At 43.8% G+C, this 18,408-nt stretch overlaps 1 protein-coding gene across 12 annotated transcripts in view; it reads left to right on the plus strand.

Moving 5' to 3' along the window:
- PTK2 (protein tyrosine kinase 2) overlaps positions 1 to 18,408 on the plus strand; it is a gene marked incomplete at its 3' end in the record, with an annotated part of 253,282 nt that overhangs the window by 65,832 nt on the left and 169,042 nt on the right. Inside the window, exon 3 of one of the 12 annotated variants that reach the window (XM_079902124.1) lies at positions 9,898 to 10,047. The exons of 10 other annotated variants lie outside the window; for them this stretch is intronic. Of the gene's footprint in view, positions 1 to 9,897; positions 10,048 to 14,761; positions 15,006 to 18,408 lie in introns of those variants that run through there. One more of the 12 variants, XM_079902126.1, reaches the window with a different exon arrangement.

Raw genomic sequence — 18,408 nt, forward strand, 5'->3', positions numbered from 1 at the left:
GTGGCGAAGAGTTCTGTACTTGTTGAAAATTTTGATCTTTTCCCAGACTTGCTGGGATTCATTTATATAATGCCACTTGCATTGTGTGATAGCAAATGATACCTCTCTGTTAGCACTTATCCTTAACAATAAGGCTCTGATTTCACTCACAACGTCTAGGCTAGATTCAAGATATATGAATCCAGTGGCAATGTGATATTAAATAATCAGCTACTAAGTTTTTTAAAATTCAAAGTGACTTTAGAACTATGAACTTTGGAAGAGAGATTGTAGTGTTTTTGTTCGTCCCAAAGCAATTGATTGAAGCCACTTATTTTTCCATTATGTTTGCTGACTGCAGAGCAAATGAGTAGAGGCGTTTTTAACTGAAACATCATTTTGATAGAGGTGGGCTTGGGCATGAGGGCAGAGCTCCCATGTGTAGAAGAGGGAGAAGGTAGGGATGGTGTCAAGGTCAAAGTCAGTCTGCGTGTAGGGCTGGAACAGGCTGTCTCCTCAGATGGATCCTTCAGGAGCAGATTCTGACAATTATGGGGAGTTTGCACCCTGTCCCCTTCTGGGGCTGAGCCCATTGCCCGGTGAGCACACAGGCACCATCTCAGGACAGGTCCCCTCTGCCTTCTCCGCTTACTGTCTCGCCCTTAGGTGTTTATCCTGATTAATTTTTGCTGTGTGATAAAGACAAAGATGTTGCTGTGCAGAAATTGGCTGAATTGGTTATTTTAAAGTATAAAATTACTCCTTTTAGATAGAGACAAAGTAAAACGCTCAAATCCAAAGAATATATATCCAAATCTCTCTTTGCAGTTAGACATTCTAAACCTCACATTTGATTTTATCAGTCACATTAACCTCAAAAAACAGCCATGGCCCAATTTAAGAAGACATGTAAAATACTTACTAGAACAGGCTAAAAATAATAGAACAGACCTATATTTGTGTACTTTGAAGTGAAAACTTTATCCTTAAAACACTCTGGAGTCTTTTCTGTAATAAAGTTTATTGTACTGATGAATTTAGTTTAAAGAACCCACCTTAGATTCCACCTGCTGAAGATTGTATTTTAACATATTTAAGAGCACTGTGTTATAAATTGTGTTCAACTATATCATAATTTCCTAGGCTTAAAGACAGTTTTAATTCAGGATATTGAAGTAAGTGTAAATGTTTACCGTGCTGTTAATTGGCTACAAGGCTACTAAGTGCAGAAAGCCCTGCCTGGAAAGTTCTTTGATTATATCAGTGTGTGCATTGTTTGTTTCATCTTTTTGAAAGACGGGGAAGGATTGAGAGGTGTCAGATTTGGTTGTTAGGAATAACTGTGTTGTTGATTTTTTTCTGTGTCTTTCAGTGGTAGATTGAGTTTGAATATACTATTAATAGTTCATTTGTGTGATTCTGGATCCTGTGGTTGAAGTCATGCTTTTTCTGTATCAGTATTTTAAACTCCATCCATCCATCCATCCATCCATCCATCCATCCGTCTCTGTGCATCTTCTCTTCTGTGTATCAGACTCCAGGGGTCAGCTGCCTCTTGATACCTACATTTGTATTTTTCATAAGCATCTGATATCAACCAGAGAGGAGCCTCTTACTTGTTGCCCCTGAAATCGGTTCCTCCCCAAATCCTGTGTCTTAATAAACATGTCAAACCCCCATCCACTCAGTTGTTCATGCCACAGACCCAGGATGCCTCTTTGATGCCTTCTTCCATGTATAAGGGATCCATCTTTTTATCCTGATGATTCTGTCTCCAAAATCGGTCTTGAATTCCTCACCTTCTCGCCCCCTCTGGGCTATGGGAGTTGCTTCCTGTTGGTCTTCCTGTTTCCTCACATGTTCATCCTTCACACACCTGCTGGAGTGATTTTGTAAAAACATAAATCTGATGTTATTCTTTTTCAAACTCGCCAGTGGCTTCTCATTAGAATCTGATGGAGTTGCAAATCCTTAACATGGCCTGCAGGGCTTCGCCTGATCTGGCTTCTGTCCACTGTCCCCAGCTTTGGGCCCTTGACCTCTTGCTCATTTTGACTTTTCAGTGCCTGGGACACCCAAAGTCTTTCCTCTTAGGCCTTCTGCACCTGCAGTTGCCTCTTGTCTCCCTTCTCTGCCCAGCTGACTCCTGCACCTTTAGGTCTCAGCTAAACCAGTTTCTCTCTGGTGTTCCCTCCTTGAGCCTTTTCTTCTGTCTTGCACAACATATACTGTTATTTATCATGGTGTATTGCGCTTGTTTGATCTCTTCTTTGCTAGATGGTAAACTTAACAAAGTCAGGGATTATGTCAGGTTTTTTCCTGCTTGACAAGTAATTGGCAGAAATAAATATTACCTAATGAATGAACAAATTCTGTATAGAGTTAACTAACCCTTAAAAATTGCTCAACAAAGGGAGTGAATTGGTCTTTGGGTTTCCTCTTGTAGCAGCACACATGCTACATTCAGTTCTCTCAACAGATGGGTCTGGGTCAGGCTCCAGGGTCTGATAGCTGCCCTCTGCCACGCCTGTGGGATCACGGCCATCCGATCTGACAGCTTGAGGAGCTAATTGACTCGTGGGGGAGACAGATTAAAAATGTATTATTATGTAAGCATACAAACATTTCATAGTTATACTTATGTGGCTGTCTAGATACCTGTAAATTTACAGTAAAAGAAATCCAGTGCTCTCCAGAGGGGTGACTGAGTTTTATGAGTGCACAGCCCGGGCAGCAGGTCATGGCGCCTCCACATAGCAGCCACAGTGAATGCTGAGCTGAGTTTCCGTTCACCCTCCGCCTGCCCTCATGCTGCAGTGGTGTCCTCAGGCACTGCCCACCTCCCCTCCGTCCTGTCTCCCCCTCCCCAGCTCCTGCAGGCTCCAGCCTCGCAGCACTGCGTGCACCTAGCTTTCTGAGAGGACCCTGCTGGGTTGTGCCCCGCCTGTCCCTTACGCTTTTGTTGCTCCTGTGTGGAACTTTCCTTCTTTTTCACACGTGAAGCCTTCAGGACTCTGCCCCGCGCGTGGCCCTCTGTCTATCACCGGCCCACAGGGCTGGGCGCTGCACACACTGGCATAGCTGGCGACTCCCTCAGCTCTGCTTACTTGCTTGTCTCCAGTTACCTGGTTGTCAACTTCTTACAGGCCTTCTTACTTTGTAAATCCCTCTGGTCGGACATATTGTCAGCACTCAGTTGTTTGCCGAGTGAAAAAGAAGGCTAAACTGGTAGTCTGGGCCATTTCGATTCAGGCCGAGAGGGTGTGGAGGGTGCTCCGCGCTCTAGGGGTTCTGCACGTGAAGGCGCTGAGACCCGAAGGTGTTGGCGTGTCCCAGAGGATGTGGGCTTTCCCACTGACTGCAGTTTGAGTTGCATTGAGGCCGATGGGGAGGGCGAGCAGGGAAGCCTTGCCCTCCACCCTGTTTCTTCGAGGGGGAGGGGTGGGGCTCTTCTTTCTGAGACTCCCCCGCCTCCGAAGACCGGGACTCCCCAGGTGGGTGCCAGGCCTAGTCAGGCCCCTGTGCATGGACTGGGCGCCGTCTTCCCTCTCCCCGGGAGCCTCATCCGCCGCACGGGAGGCACACCTTGTCTGCCTCAGTCCCTCACCATCATCTGTCAGTTCCTTGAACTCTTCCTCAGGTGGTGGATGCTTTTCCTTCCACCCGGGACACCCTGTCCTGTCACAGTTCCCTCTGTGACCGCAGCCACTCCAGCTCGGATTCCTTGATTATCTCCTCATGGCGCTGGTCCCTTTCCTCACATCATAGTGAGTTAACCGTGGGTAAATGTTAGTGCAGTGTGTTTGTATCCCTCGCATGCAGCAGCATATCGAGTACATGAGTTTATGATAAATCGAGAATATGAAAGTAACAGGTGTCTCTGTCACTGCAGAGGAGAAGGAGAGGACAGCTAGGCAGCACTTGAACAGAGATAAGGAGAGCAGCTCGCTGTGCGGGGTCACCGGGAACTCCCTTTTCTCTCCTGTTTCGAATCTTGTTAGCATCCCTTCCCTCACCCACAGAGCCGGTAGAGTGGGGATTCAGATACCTTTCTCTCTCATTCTTTCACTTGTCCTCATTGTATTTGGGGAAGAGGCCGCTAGTTCTCCCCAGGGTTCTCTCCACATGCAGTTCTAGAGCTCTAGTTGGACGTGGGGTTTTTGCTCAGATATGCCCTTGTCAACCAGGTAGGGAAAGTGAGTGCCCCAGTTTATCCGTCTTGACACTTACCACCCACCCACGACTCCCCCGCTGGGTCTCCTGGTTTGGACAACAAGCTGTATGAGTGTGTCCTCCTTGGCCCCCCTGGTGGAATGGGACCCTCCTCCTGCCACCACCATCCTCCCCGCTCCTCTGCTTTCCCTTCTCTCTTGCTCTCCTCACCAGCTCACAAACTGTCCGTGGTCCACCTCTTGGGCTCGCTTGCTCTCCTGCAGTGAAATGCACACCTAGGAGGCAAGGAGCCAGTCTGCCCTTGCTCACTGCTGCGTCCAGTGCCTCGTGTATGGCAGACTGCTGTCGTGAACAGATGAACGCCTTAATGGAGTGAGTCATCTTGTCTGCCTGCAGCAATAGAGGTCTAAGTCTCTGGAAGCCAATGAGAAGGGTGATGGAGGCTTTTTTGGGAAAATTAAAAAACTGTTGAGTTCTTTCTAGTGCTTTAATGGTTAGTGATACTGATTTTTAAAAACAGTGTTCACAAATCTTTAATTTCAGATTTGTCTGTAATTGTTTAAACTGTAAGGAATTTATTGTAAATTCAACAGTTTTCTCTATTTCATAACTTGGTCAGTTTTCAGTTAAAGAGAAAAAGCTAATGTTAAAATAATTAGGGACTTCCTTGGTGGTCCAGTGGGTAAGACTCCACGCTCCCAATGCAGGGGGCCCGGTTTCAATCCCTGGTCGGGGAACTAGATCCCGCATGCATGCTGCAACTAAGAGTCCACATGCTGCAACTAAGACCTGGTGCAGCCTAAATAAATAAATATTAAAAAAAAATTATCACTGAATGTTTTTGTTTTGCATTTAAGTAATATTTGTGTAAATTTATGTAATATTATTGACATGTAGCTCACATAATTTAGGTTTATGATTAGGTGTATAGGTATTATCGTCTGTAACTTCTTTAACTTATATACATTTGTGTTTTTATTCCTTTCTTCCTGAAAGGTTGTATAAATTGAGTCATATTTTAAGTATTTTGTAGGAATTTGTTGAAAAGAAACCAATGGCAGTAAATTTTTTCTTTGAGTAAAAAGACAGACTGTGGTTTATTCTGTGGTTCATGTAGCTTTGGTTCATTTTTTTGCGTTCTTATCTCAGATGTCAGTGAATTCTTTTGTTTTTTGGTTTTTTGCCTGTTATCCCAGTGTTCAGTTGAATTTGCAGACTTACGGATAGGAAGTTTTACCAGTTACAGCAGTTTTTGAAGTTAATTTTTTTTTTTTTTCCTATTCTGTTTTGATGGGGCTGTGTTGAAGCTGTAGATCAATTTGGGAGAATGCCCTGTGAACAGTATTGAGATTTCTGGTGTATCTATCCAGTATCATACACTAGTGTATAGTAGATCTTAGTGTGGTGGTCTGGACTTTTTTTGATGCTATTTGGTTTTGAAGTTTAATTTTCCAGTTGTTGGCCTAGTATGCAGAAATAGATTATCTTGTTAGCTTATCTTGTGGCCTTACTATAAATTCACTTATTAGTTCTGGTGGTTTATTTGCACAAGTAGACAGTCCTAAAAAACTATAATCATGTAATCTGTAAATAAAAACTATTTTTCTCTACAATCTTTTTTTTTTTTTTTTCCTCGCGGTACGCAGGCCTCTCACTGTTGTGGCCTCTCCCGTTGCGGAGCACAGGCTCCGGACGCTCAGGCTCAGCGGCCATGGCTCACGGGCCCAGCCACTCCGCGGCATGTGGGATCGTCCCGGACCGGGGCACGAACCCGTGTCCCCTGCATCGGCAGGCAGACTCTCAGCCACTGCGCCACCAGGGAAGCCCTCTCTACAATCTTGATATCTTTTGTTTCTTTGTCCTACCTTTTTGCCTGCCTCAACTTGGACCTCCATCCCAGGGTTGAGTAGAAATGGCAAGAAGGGATGTCCTTGTCTTGTTCCGACCCTAAGAAGAAAGTACTCAGTGTTAAATAGGATTTAGCTCAGTTTTGTTTTTTTTGTTTTAAGATATCCTTTATCAAATCAAAAAACTTCCCTTTTAATTCCTGGTTTTCTGAGAGGTTTTTTTTTTTAAAAATCATTAGAGAGTGTTGAATTTTGTCAGGCTCTTTTTCTGTATCTTTTGATGTGATAATATGAATTACATTTTGATTGTTAAACCAACTTTGCATTCCTAAGATGAATCCCACCTGATGGTGATGGGTTATCCGTTACCCTATTTATACATTGCGAGATTGAAGATGTAGGGTTCTGTTTAGGGTATTTGTGTCTATTTTCATGAGGGACATCGGTCTGTAATTTTTTTTTCTTGTAATCTTTTTGTTAGTTTTTCATATCAGAGTTCTCATAAAACAAGTTAGAAAGTGTTCTCTTATGCATCCGTTTGTATGATATACAGCACAGCCAGAAAAATCCTGCCTCTACTGAAAGATGTGTACAGTCTGTCTTACTGAGAAAACCAAGGACAAACACAGGATCTGTTAACCAGGGTGAGGCCAGCCTGTTGATCTCCCCCGAAGTCTGTTTTGTTAACTTTTTTTTTTTTAAGAGAAACAAAATTCTGCCAGAATATCATACCTTAATATTAATTTTTTTTTACTGTGAAAATCTTACTGCTTTGTAAAGTTGACAGAATTTCATTGAGAAGATAATAGTACTGAACTGTTGACTGTTCTTCTTCTTTCAGCTTTGTGGAGATTCACGATGGAATGGTATACCGGTGGCATGTTTTCAGTGTAAAAAATGCATAGTTGTTTTATAGGACAAGGTTTAGGGGGAAAATCTAAAGGAACACTGTGCTTAATTTGGTTATTGGATTTAACAATACATTTCAAATATACCAGTTATTATCACGGTAAGAATGGGAATCTGTTGTTCCCTTTTTGGACAAGAATTCATGAAGCTGTGTGCGGTCGTGCAGCAGTGTGCCCACTAGGAACAGGGATGATGCTGACTGGGGACAGAGATGGGACTTTTGAAGTATGAGTTAAACGGGAGGGTCTTGCAGGGTTTCCACCTGGAGAACAGTCCAGCTCAGAGCTCTCCTTCTGTAGCAGCTGTTGCCTGCTGCCTGCTGACTTGGGTTCGTATGTCTTGCTGAGCACTGTATGCTTATCCTCTCCCCCCATAGGGGAGGTACTGTGACTCCCACTTCACAGAGCCTGGCGCGACTGAGAGCCCAGAGCTGTGAGTGGGCACCGGCCCCTGCAGTATTTTTCTGGCTGTGTTGTTACCAGACGGCATGTGCTACTCCTTCATCAGGATCTTGCCCAGAGGTCCTGCCTGAGCTCTTCCCTGAGACCAGCTTCTTCTGTTGGATTTCCACTTGTCTTCAGTTACAGCCCTGAGATCATACTGGGCTGCTTCTTGTAAAGGGTTATTTGTGTGATTTAGGTGAGGTTTGAGCTGTTTGTAACCTCCAGGGTCTTGCCCATAGAAAGTAGGTGAGCAGTTTAAGGGAGAGAGAATTCAGTCTCGCTTCTGAGGGCTGTGCCTGACCAGGGCAGGTCTCCACAGCCATTGCTGCTGCATTGCTCTTGTCATAATTTATTCTCCCCTATGTGGGCTGGCTTCTGTATACATTGTTTTAAAAACTTTACTGTGGAAAATTTCTGGTGAAACGTAGTATGTTGAACGTACTGTTGCACTCAGAACTGGGGATTAAGTGCAATTAGCCATGCTTTCTTTCTCCTGGCTTCCCGGAATCCTGTCAGGAGGTGGAGGCGTTCTCTTCTGGAGGCGCTGGTCCAAGGGAAAGGCAGGTCCTGACCTTCGGGCATCTCTGGCCGAGTGGCTGCTTCCCTGCTCAGCACAGGGTCCCTGACAGACAGCCAGGTATTTAAAGACAGCTTCTGCTTTCAATGGGAGACCAGAACAGAGAAACAAGCAGAAAACAGTCTACAGAGATGAAACAGCAAGAGAAGGAAGCTGAAAGAACACAATAGAGGTTCCAGTGTCAGGTTTCCAGAGTGCTAAGAGGAGATGTCGCCTCCGTGAAAGACAAACAATTCTTTTAAAAAGTACATTCAAGAACAAGAAAATTAAAAGTAAGAAAGCAGAAACAAACTCAGCAGCAGCATTGGGAAGTAATGTGGATGGTCTCTCTCAGAACATGGAAAGGAAAGACAAATGGGGGAGAAAAGAAAGAAAGTAGGGTGATGAATTCAGAAGGTTCAGTATCCAAATAGTAAAAGTTGCAGAAAGAGAAAAAGGATAAAATCATCAAAGAAATGATGCAAGAACATTTTCTGAACCAAAGGAGAAGGGTTTCTGGATTGAAGCTTCTCAAATGTTGAAGCCCGCCCCTGGGGCCGCCTCTCGGGCTCCCCCCTCCCCCCGCCACCGCTGATGACTTGGGGCTTTTTCTTTACTGCTGTTACTCTAATTGTAATTTTTAAATAGTACTTGTTACAGTTGTAGTTCAATAACCACACATGTGAGTTTATGTGTATGTGCGTGTGTGTAGCTCTCTCCTAACTAGGCTGAACGCTCTTCAGGTTAGGATTATATCTTTTTTTAATCCATACTAGTTAGTAGTTGGCTCAATAAATGCTTTTAGAATTAATTACTCTAAGGGAGGTATGGCCTACAGGGACAGGCATGAACAAATGGATGAGGCTGGCTGGCTGTGAAAGAGTGGGCAGTAGCAATAACACCTTGCAGCTGGCTCACAGCTGAGGCCAGGACAGCACGGTGGCAACTGCAAGGATGGAGAATGGGCACTTGGTGCGTGTTGCCATGCAGCGACCCCCCCCCCCCCCCCCCCCCCCGGCCCAGAGACAGCCAACCGGAGTGGAGGGCAGCAGGGCTTGCTGAGCAAGGGAGTGGCCTCTGCAGCTTCCCTGCCTGCTGAGGCCCATGGACTTGGCCTGTGGCTTTGGGCCTTGGGCTTCTTTCTTCCCGGAAAGCAGGGAAAATAAGGTTGTTATGGGGATTAAATGATTTCATGTTTAAGTGCTTAGAATAGTCCTAGCATGGTAAATGCCGCATGAATAATTACTTAAATAAACCCCTGCGAGCCCCCGGTCTAATTCATACCTTCCTGTGTCATGAGCGGCCTTTACGATAATTAGTTCCAAATCAGACAGCCCAAATCAATCTCTGCGTATTAGGAAAATCACTCTTTTTGATGCATAGCAGTTTAACGCCACATTGGGAGTCCTTGCCATTATGCTGTTTTCATTTTGCACAGTGCCCACCCCCAGAGAGTGGCAGTATTTTCCCAAAGGTAAATTTACTTCTCCTCCTTAGGAGTACAAAGATTCATTTGTAGCTGAGAAATTATATATGTATTTTAAAAGGCTTCAAAGAACCCAAATCAAAATGTCAGTCATGTGTGTCGTGCCCCGCCCCCTCCCATCCCCAGCCTGAGAGCAACTGTGGTGGCCCGAGGCTTATTCCCCTTTCCAAAGTAAACGTACAGAAGTCAGGGCTCCCTGCTTCCCCTCCCTGTAACTGGAGTGCCTCCTTCATCTGGCTTGAGTTCAGGCATTTAGACCTGAGTTGTTCCAGTAACAAATACCAAACTGAATTGATCCTTTTACTTCCTGCCCATCCCCCTTCCACCAACAAACAGCATCTGCCCCTGCTGTGTTCCTTATCTCAGTGGAATGGTATCACTTTCCCACTTAGCTGCCCAAGCCAGAAAAATGGCTGCCGACCCTCCTGTAGTCTTGCATACGCGCGTTGATCAATCCTGTCCTCTTGGAGTTTTTTATAGCTTTCAAATCTTTTTTCTCCTCAGGCCATTTATCCTGTCTGGATTATAACAGAAACCTTCTGATTGGTCTGGATGGGCTGAATTGCTGCCCAGGTGCATATCTAACACCAGGCAGGCTCTGAACCTGCCTCTGCAGCTGGGCCTTGGCCTGCTTCCCTGTGGATGGAATTAAAGGCACGTTGGCTTTGCACTGACTCCCTGGAGCACTCTCACCTACAGCAGCGACCATATCTTTTGTTGGGTCTAAGTTTTGATACCCATTCTCAGGATCCCAGCTTGTAACTCACCTTATATCGGAACCCTGACCATGTCGCGAGTCTGAGGTGGACCTTTTCTTTCCTCACCATGCCCCCGCCACCCCCAGCACTGGTTTTTTTTTTTTCTTTTTTTTTTTCAATTAATTAATTAATTTTTGGCTGCATTGGGTCTTCGTTTCTGCGCGTGGGCTTTCTCTAGTTGCGGCGAGCAGGGGCTACTCTTCGCTGTGGTGCGCAGGCTTCTCGTCATGGTGGCGTGGCTTGTTGCGGAGCACGGGCTCTAGGCACACAGGCTTCAGTAGTTGTGGCATGCGGGCTCACGTGGGCTCAGTAGTTGTGGCGCATGGGCTTAGTTGCTCCGCAGCATGTGGGATCTTCCCAGACCAGGGCCTGAACCCGTGTCCCCAGCATTGGCTGGCGGATTCTTAACCACTGCGCCACCAGGGAAGTCCCCAGTGTTGAGTTCTTAGTGCACTTGTCTGTGGTGGCTTTTCTCATGAGGTCCTGTTATCAGCGTGTCCTGATTGCTGGGAGAATGCCTTATACGTACTCTTCTCTAATACATTGGGGGGTTGGAAGAGGTTGAATTGATTGGTGGAAAGTAAATGATGTACTAAAGAAAATTATAGTATAGCTTGGTAGTTTTGATGCAGGTAACCTACCAGACTAAACTTGCATAGGGCTCACGTGGTGATCTTGGTTGGGGTTGGGTAGGTTTGTGCTGGGGCGGCTTGCACACTCCCCGTGGTGCTGTGCTGCAGGCCTGTGGCTCATTCTTGGACTGGCAAGTATCTGGTGTGGAGGTGAGCTCGTAGCCATGCAGCTGTGTGGTCTGGGCGGTCGCCTAACCTCTCAGCACCTCGGTGTCCACTCATGTAAATGAGGCGACTTACCGTGTAGGGTTGCTGTGTGGATGAGATGAATCGGATGAGTGAGTGGAACCATCGGAGTGTCATGGTTTTCCTGCTGTTTGAAGGACTCCTCTTGAGTTAGTCTTTTCCTAAGTAAGCACATCTTTTTGATGCTGTAGGAGGTACATTTAGATATAAACGTATAAGCACTGAAGTGCTGAAGAAATTATTTAATGTAGGTTTTCTACATTGATTTTGAACATCTGCTTTGATAAATTCTGTTCTAATTTACATCTTTAAATATTTAATTATAAAATAACATTACGGAAAAATACTTTAACCATGTTTCTTTCATCTGGGGGATTTATTGATACATTTAGTAACAAAGAAGTGTTTGCGAAAGTCTGTCATGATTAAGGTGTTCAGTAGTAATGAGGAGTCAGCCTGGCTCCAGGGAGATAGTCCTTAGTGTTGCCCTTCCCAGGAGACCTGTGGGGGGTTGTGTCATGTGGCCCAGGTTCACCCAGGCACGCATTCCATCCAGCCACACTGCCATCTGTTCTTTTTCATCATAGTAGCTGCTTATTGAATGACAGCAGGAAAGATAGGGAAATTGCCTTCCTCCTATTATGGACTGCGCCCATGGCCAGTCAGCCCCAGAGAAGTTGCAGCAGTATCCGTGACAAGCTGTGGTAGAGCCACAAGCTTTCTCCCTGAGATTCCGTGTGCAGGAGTGGAATCTGCTTTAGACGGCGTTCTTTCTTTCATTCTTTTATTCATCGTCTACATTCAGAGCTTGCTAGTGTCGTTGGCACTGCAGCAGTGAACAGTTGTGTGTGTGCACGCATGCTGAGAAAGTGGACTGCTTCACTGAGCTTTAGGATTTTAGGGGCAGAGAACGTCGTTAGGCTGGACTTGATGGGCTCCTTGGTGTTTAGATGTACAGTGTACCTGGACTGAAAGAGTTTTTCAGAGCTTCAGTCTCACTCAGTCACAATCCAACCTGGAATATATAGTGTCTTTCATCTTAGATTTTTATACCTGCCTAACGGAGCTAGCACCACCACCTCTAACAGTCGTGGTGAAAATGAAATGAAATGAGATAATGTACGTTTGTGCTTTGCATTAGAGCCACTAAGTAAGTGACAATTTAGATTATTTGTAATGAATGTTGGTAGCGGCTGGACTGTTGATCTTAAAGCTGGGGTCCCTGTATGAGTTTTAGGGGAAAATGAACTTGCAATCATATACAAAAATTTGTGCTTATTAATGTCTTTGCATTTTCTGGAGGACATGTCCATGTTTTTCAATAGATTCTTAAAGACATCTGTCATCAGTATGCATACATGTGCATGTGTATGTCCATATATCATAAATGCAGTTAAGAGCTCCTTTCATAGAAGATGATAAATTAATAGTAATTTCATATTTGCAGGCATCACACATTTTACTTGTTTTGCAGAATAGCACGTGCATTTAAAAGAGCGGCAGAGGCAGAAATCAAGAACAGTTGGCATTTATAAAATGTGCTTGTGTGAATTGCTTCTTTGCTGGATTGGTAACTGGCTCAGGCAATTAATTTTAGCCAGTGCGCTCTGGCATTGCGTGTTGCTTTTGGTTGATCAGTTGTTGGATAAGAGTCTTAAAGATGTATAACTGAAGTATAGCATCCATACTGTAAAGTGCACAAATCATACGTAGCCTGCTGCAGTTTTTACTGCCACCTTCCATACCGGTGTTTAGAATGTTACCAGCTCCCAGCAGCCTCCCTCCTGGCCCCTTGTAGTCAGTATCCCTGAAAAAGAAACCAGAGTTGATTTCTATCACCATGACTCGGTTTTGCTTGTTTTTGAATTTTGTGTGTTGTTTTGCCTGTCATAACATCTGTGAGCTTCATTCGCGTTGTTGCATGTAGTACTTGGTCATCGTTTTTCATTGCTGTATGGCTTTCCATTTAAGAATACACCACAGTTTATTTTATTGATGGCTGTGTGGGTTTTCCCGGTTTTGAACTATTACGAATAATGCTGCCATGAATATTGCATGGTGAAGATGTGCGTGTGTTTCTCTTCGGCATACACTTAAGAGTGGAATGGCTGGTAATACTGTATATATCTTTTCACCTGTAGTAGAAACAGTTTCCCAGAATGCCTGTATCATATCACACCCCCGCCAGCAGTTGTATCAAAGCTCTAGGTTGTTCTACATCATTGCCAACTGTTAGCATTGTTGGTTTTTAAAAATTTGGAGCCATGGAAAAATGTACTTAAAAAAAAATCAATTTTAAAAATTGAGGAAATTTACCCTTTTGGAGTGTACCATTCAGTGTTTTTAAGTTTACAGTTGACCTTGAACAACGCTGATTTGAACTGTGCAGGTCCACTTACACGCAAAATTTTTTCAGTAAATATATTGGAAAAATTTTTTGTAGATTTGTGACAATTTGAAAAAATTCACAAATGAATTCTGTAGCCTAGAAATATTGAAAAAATTAAGAAAAAGGTATGTCACAAATGCATAAAATATATGTACATGTAACATACAAAATATGTGTTGTTTATGTTATCGGTAAGGCTTCTAGTCAACAGTGGGCTATTATCAGTTAAGTTTTAGGGGAGTCAGAAGTTACACATGCATATTCAAGTATGCAGGGTGCTCCAATTGGTGCTCCAATCCCCGCGTTGTTCAGTGGGCAACTGTGTACACAAGTTTGTGCAACCATCACTCTTCAACTCCATCTCAGTTAAAAGTACTAGTTCCTCAACAGAGTGATTCAGAGTTTGGTTACCACGTATATGAACTATGAGTAAATGCATAAAGTACAAACCCATTTTACAAATGACTACATAAATAACAGGTGTGAATTATAATCCGTGACCAGTCACGTCACTTCTCTCAAAGTCTGTTGGTGACTGGTCAGTGCACATCTGTTGTTCAGTTTATACACAGACAGCAGAGTGTGTAGTTGTGTTGCCTCTTTGTTTGCCAGTGATAAATCCATGTGACATTTTACAAAAATAGCTAATCAAAGGAGGAAATTGGCCAAGGAGGATGAAATATAGAATTGAAACAAAAAGTGAAAAACACTGGAAGTAAAACTGGGTGTAAGTGAAGATTTGAAAATATTGATAGTAACATGGTAACTGTGTAACAAAATGAGCCAGAGAGGTAGGTGTGCATGGAGCTGTGGTGTGAACCAGCAACTGTGATCTCATCATTCAGCCAGTGGACCAAGGAGTGGTTTCAACTTTTAAAGCCTATAGACAGACTTTGGACAGGCTGTTAATGCTACAATTGGAGATAGAGCAAATGAACAAATTCAGGCATCCTGGCAGGAAGTAACAGAGTGATAGGTGTGCAGTATGGCAGAAACTTTTACTACACTGCGGAAATAACTTTGCAAGATTCTAATTGAACGTAAGTGGAGTTACAGAAAAAGTAGCCGACTCTAGGAATGTTGACTTTGCTGTTGAGCCAGACATGCTAGATGTGCAGCCAAAAGAACTTAGTAAAGGTGGTCTCCTTGACATAAATGAAGAAAAGAGTTGTGACAAAAAAAAGATGTCACTGAAGAAGTGACAGGGCAAAAAAGTTCGCATTAGAGGAACTTTCAGAGGTATTTCATGACACTGAAAGTACAGAGGATAAAATGTAAAAGGGAGGTGACCCAAACTTAGGAAGGAATGTGACATTTTGTCAAGGCATTGAAAAGATGCTCACTCTGTATCTTTAGTTTAACAGCGAGAAGAAGGCAAACACTGTTCAGATGGCTTTTGGTAGTCATTTGATGTCCCACACTCCCACTCGAAGCGAGAACCACCTCTGCTCACGTTAGTTGAATATATGCTCTGTCAGTTGTCTGTTGATGAAAACAAGTCATCCCAACACTTAGTGGCTTCAGATGACACGAGTTATTCGTAGTGCTCAGATGTGCAGTCTGGGCAGGGCTCGACAGGGACAGCTCATCTCTTTCTGTGCGGTGTTGGCCGAGGCAGCACGACTGGAAGCCAGTGGGTCTAGTCAGGTGGGTCTGCCCCAGGGCTCGGAAGTTGACGCTGCCCGTCAGCTGGAAGCTTAGCTCAGGCTGTGGTTCTTGGAGCTCAGATCCTCTTGGGTTGCTTGAACTTCTGTACAGCATGGTGGTCAGGTTTGTGAGTGAGCATCCCAAGAGAGCCATGGGAACCTAGGTTCCTTTCTTTCTTGTTTTGGTGTTGCCTTTTAGGACTTAGCTTAGGATGTATCTTAGCCTAGTCTGAAGCCCACCCAGATTCAAGGGGAAGGAAGGTAGACTCCGCCTCTTGAAAGGAGTATCAAAGTCACACTGGAAGAAGAGAATTGGGAGAGGGGGAGTTTGGAAAATATAAACAGCCACACATTGCTATTATAATATTAAACATTTAAGTAATTTAATGTTGGCTTCTCTGTCTAGTAAAATCACTATAGGACATTTAGGATATTCAGGTTAGATATTTTATGTGAAAATAAACCCAAATCTTGTGTAAAAGAACAAAATTAAGGAGAAGAAAACTTTCACACTAGTCTAGTTTGTTTAAGGATTTACTTTAGGGTCATTATCAGATTCTTAAAAACTCTTCAAACCTGTTGATGTCTTAATTTTTTAAAAACTGTAGCTGTATCCATTTGCATTCTTTGTTTCTACTCTCCTATTCTGGCAAGCATCTCAAGTTTTATTAAAGGGCCGGCTTGTTTCAAGCGTGATGAGGTTACTGTCCTGGTGGGATCTCAGTATGTACAGCGAGTATAAACTAGGCAGCTCTGGAGTGAGATGATGGTTGTGATCCTTGTACTTTTCTCCCTCTTCTGTGTGTGCTGTTTTATGGAGCATTTATATCGGACTGTGGGCTGAGCCTTGGGCTCAGTGCCAAGGTTTGTCAGTACCTGTTTCCTCACACCTGCCTTGGGACTGCCCTACTTGTCCCAAGAAAAGAAGTTAGGCACTGAAGTTAGTATGTGAATGAAAGGGAGACCTGAAGCTGGAAGGTCGGCGGCCACCACTGACAGGCCATCTGCTTTCCCATTTCCCATTCCAGTGCACTGGCCTCTTGCTGTACCAGGCAGCCTGGTGACTGAGCCTGGACTCGGCCAACTGTGGCCAGGAGACTGGGGTTGGTGCTGGAACTGTTAACAGTGTAGGACAAAGTAAGGGTAGAATTTGGTGTAAGCATCTAGAAACCTCTATAGCAACTTGACAGTAATTTATGTTCACTGACTCTGATGATAGAAGTTTCGTGCTTAGCTTTTGTATGCTTTTATTTTGAAATTTCATTTTTCTAGAAATTCCTCTTTATTGTATTTTACAAAAGTGTTGGTCTGTGACAGGTCTGTGGTCCTTTACCACAGATGGCTGGAAGAGTAGGGGTCTAAACCACGTAAAGAAGCCAACTTTAAAAATCTTTTCATTTCCACGTCTTTGATAGTTTTTTGAAAAAGATATTCTGTAGTATGCATAAGTAGCCGATGCCTATGACTTGTTAATCTTGAAAGTTCTAAAAAATACAACTGGCCACAGATTACAGAGGGCTACAATTACAGAATCTATAAAAGCCTACCTCTCTGGTAAAAGAGGGGGAAGGGCTTTTGTCACTTAGAGACACAGAGAGTTGGCAGCCCCAATGGTACAGCTTTAGCCATGGGTCAAAAACAAATAGAGAACCACACGAACAACAGAGAATTCTGTTAATTGTTTGGAAACAGAATAGTCAGTGTAGCAGAGAGCAACGCTTGGGACTTTTCATTCCGTAGTGGACACCGTCCCACAAACTGACTAATCCACGGTTTTGTGACCCAGATGCCAGGCTCTCAGAATCTGCAAGCCCATCATAAAGACAGACTTGGAACGCCACCACCAGGGGAGTGGGTGGTGGTTAACTGACACACACACACGAAACTGTCCAGAAGGGTCAAGGAAGGCTCGCTGGTGGAGATGTTGCCAGTTTGAGAATTTATAGCACAGATCGGATTTTGACACATTCTGTTTTAGGAAAACTGCTTCGCTCTGGTGACATTACAGCAATGGTTTATCTTTTAAAGAATGTTTAGGCCTACTTTTTGAAGGTTTATGAAGGATTTTGCCATTGATGCTTAGTCACAGAGGTATATCCAGATTGTGTGTTGTTTCTGGTTTAGCTCCTCCCTTGACACGCTCACTATTATGTGTCCTGCTGACCCTTGAGCAGCGTGGGCCCCAGGGTGCCAGCCCTCCGCGCAGTCGAAAATCTGCATATAACTTGTGGTCAGCCCCCTGTGTAAGGGTTCCCCTGTATCTGCGGTTCCGCTGCTGGGGATTCAGCCAGCCAGGGATGGTGTGGTACTGTAGTGTTTATTTACTGTTGAAAAAATATGTGCATATAAGTGGACCTGGGCAGTTCAAACGGGTGTTGTTAAAGGGTCAACTGTAGTGATTTTCCGTCACTTCATCACTAGTATATCATTTCTTCTGACCACTCCGGAGGAGTGGTGTTTCTTTTCAGGAAGCAATTGATAATATATTTATTCATCCTTATCATCTCATTTGAAGAGCGAAAGAGATAACTAAGATATCAGAAGTACAGCTGATTTTTTATGATCCAGCAACCTTGCTAAATTCATTTATTAATTCCATTAGTTTATCTATAGATTCTTACAAATTTTCTTTATACATAGTCATGTAGTAATGATGATTTTATTCTTTCCTTCATACCCTGTGTTTTTACCTCCCTTTTTTGCCTGTGGAACCTGGCTAAGACTTCTGGAACACTGTCAAGTTAAGGATGGTGATGCTGGGCATTCTTGACTTATCCCAGTCTTGGGGGGCGGGACGGGGGGGAGGGACTCTTTTCCAGCAGTATTAATTTAAGTTTAATGTAGATACTTTCATTAGATTAAGGAAGTATTTTCCTATTTCTGTCTTGCTAAGAGTTTTTACTATGAGTGAGTGTTTGGTAAACTTTATCAGTTGCTTTTTCTGCATATATTAAGATAACTCTGGTTCTCCTTTCTGAAAATATGGTGAATTACATTGATTGCTTTTTTAAAATTAAGACTTTATTTTTCCTAAAGCAGTTCTAAGTTCAGAGCAAAATTTAGGGGAAGGTACAGAGGTTTCCCACGTGCCTCCTGCTCTGGTACATGCACAGCCTCCCCATGGTCAGCATCCCCACCAGAGCGGAACATGCGTTACAGTTGATGAGCCTGTAACGACACATCGTGATCACCCAAAGTCCGTCATTCCCATGGCGGTTCACTCTTGGCGTTGTACATTCTGTGGGTTTGGACAAACGTATAAGGACTCATATCCATCATTATAGTGACATACGGAGTATTTTCAGTGCCCTAGAAACCCTTTGAGGGTTTGAGTTCCTTGTTTGGCTAATAAGTTACTTGAAATACATTGCTTAATTTCCAGACAGTTGGGAATTTGCTAGTTA

The sequence above is a fragment of the Stenella coeruleoalba genome (genome assembly GCF_951394435.1).
Source record: "Stenella coeruleoalba genome assembly, chromosome: 17".
Classification (NCBI taxonomy): domain Eukaryota; kingdom Metazoa; phylum Chordata; class Mammalia; order Artiodactyla; family Delphinidae; genus Stenella; species Stenella coeruleoalba.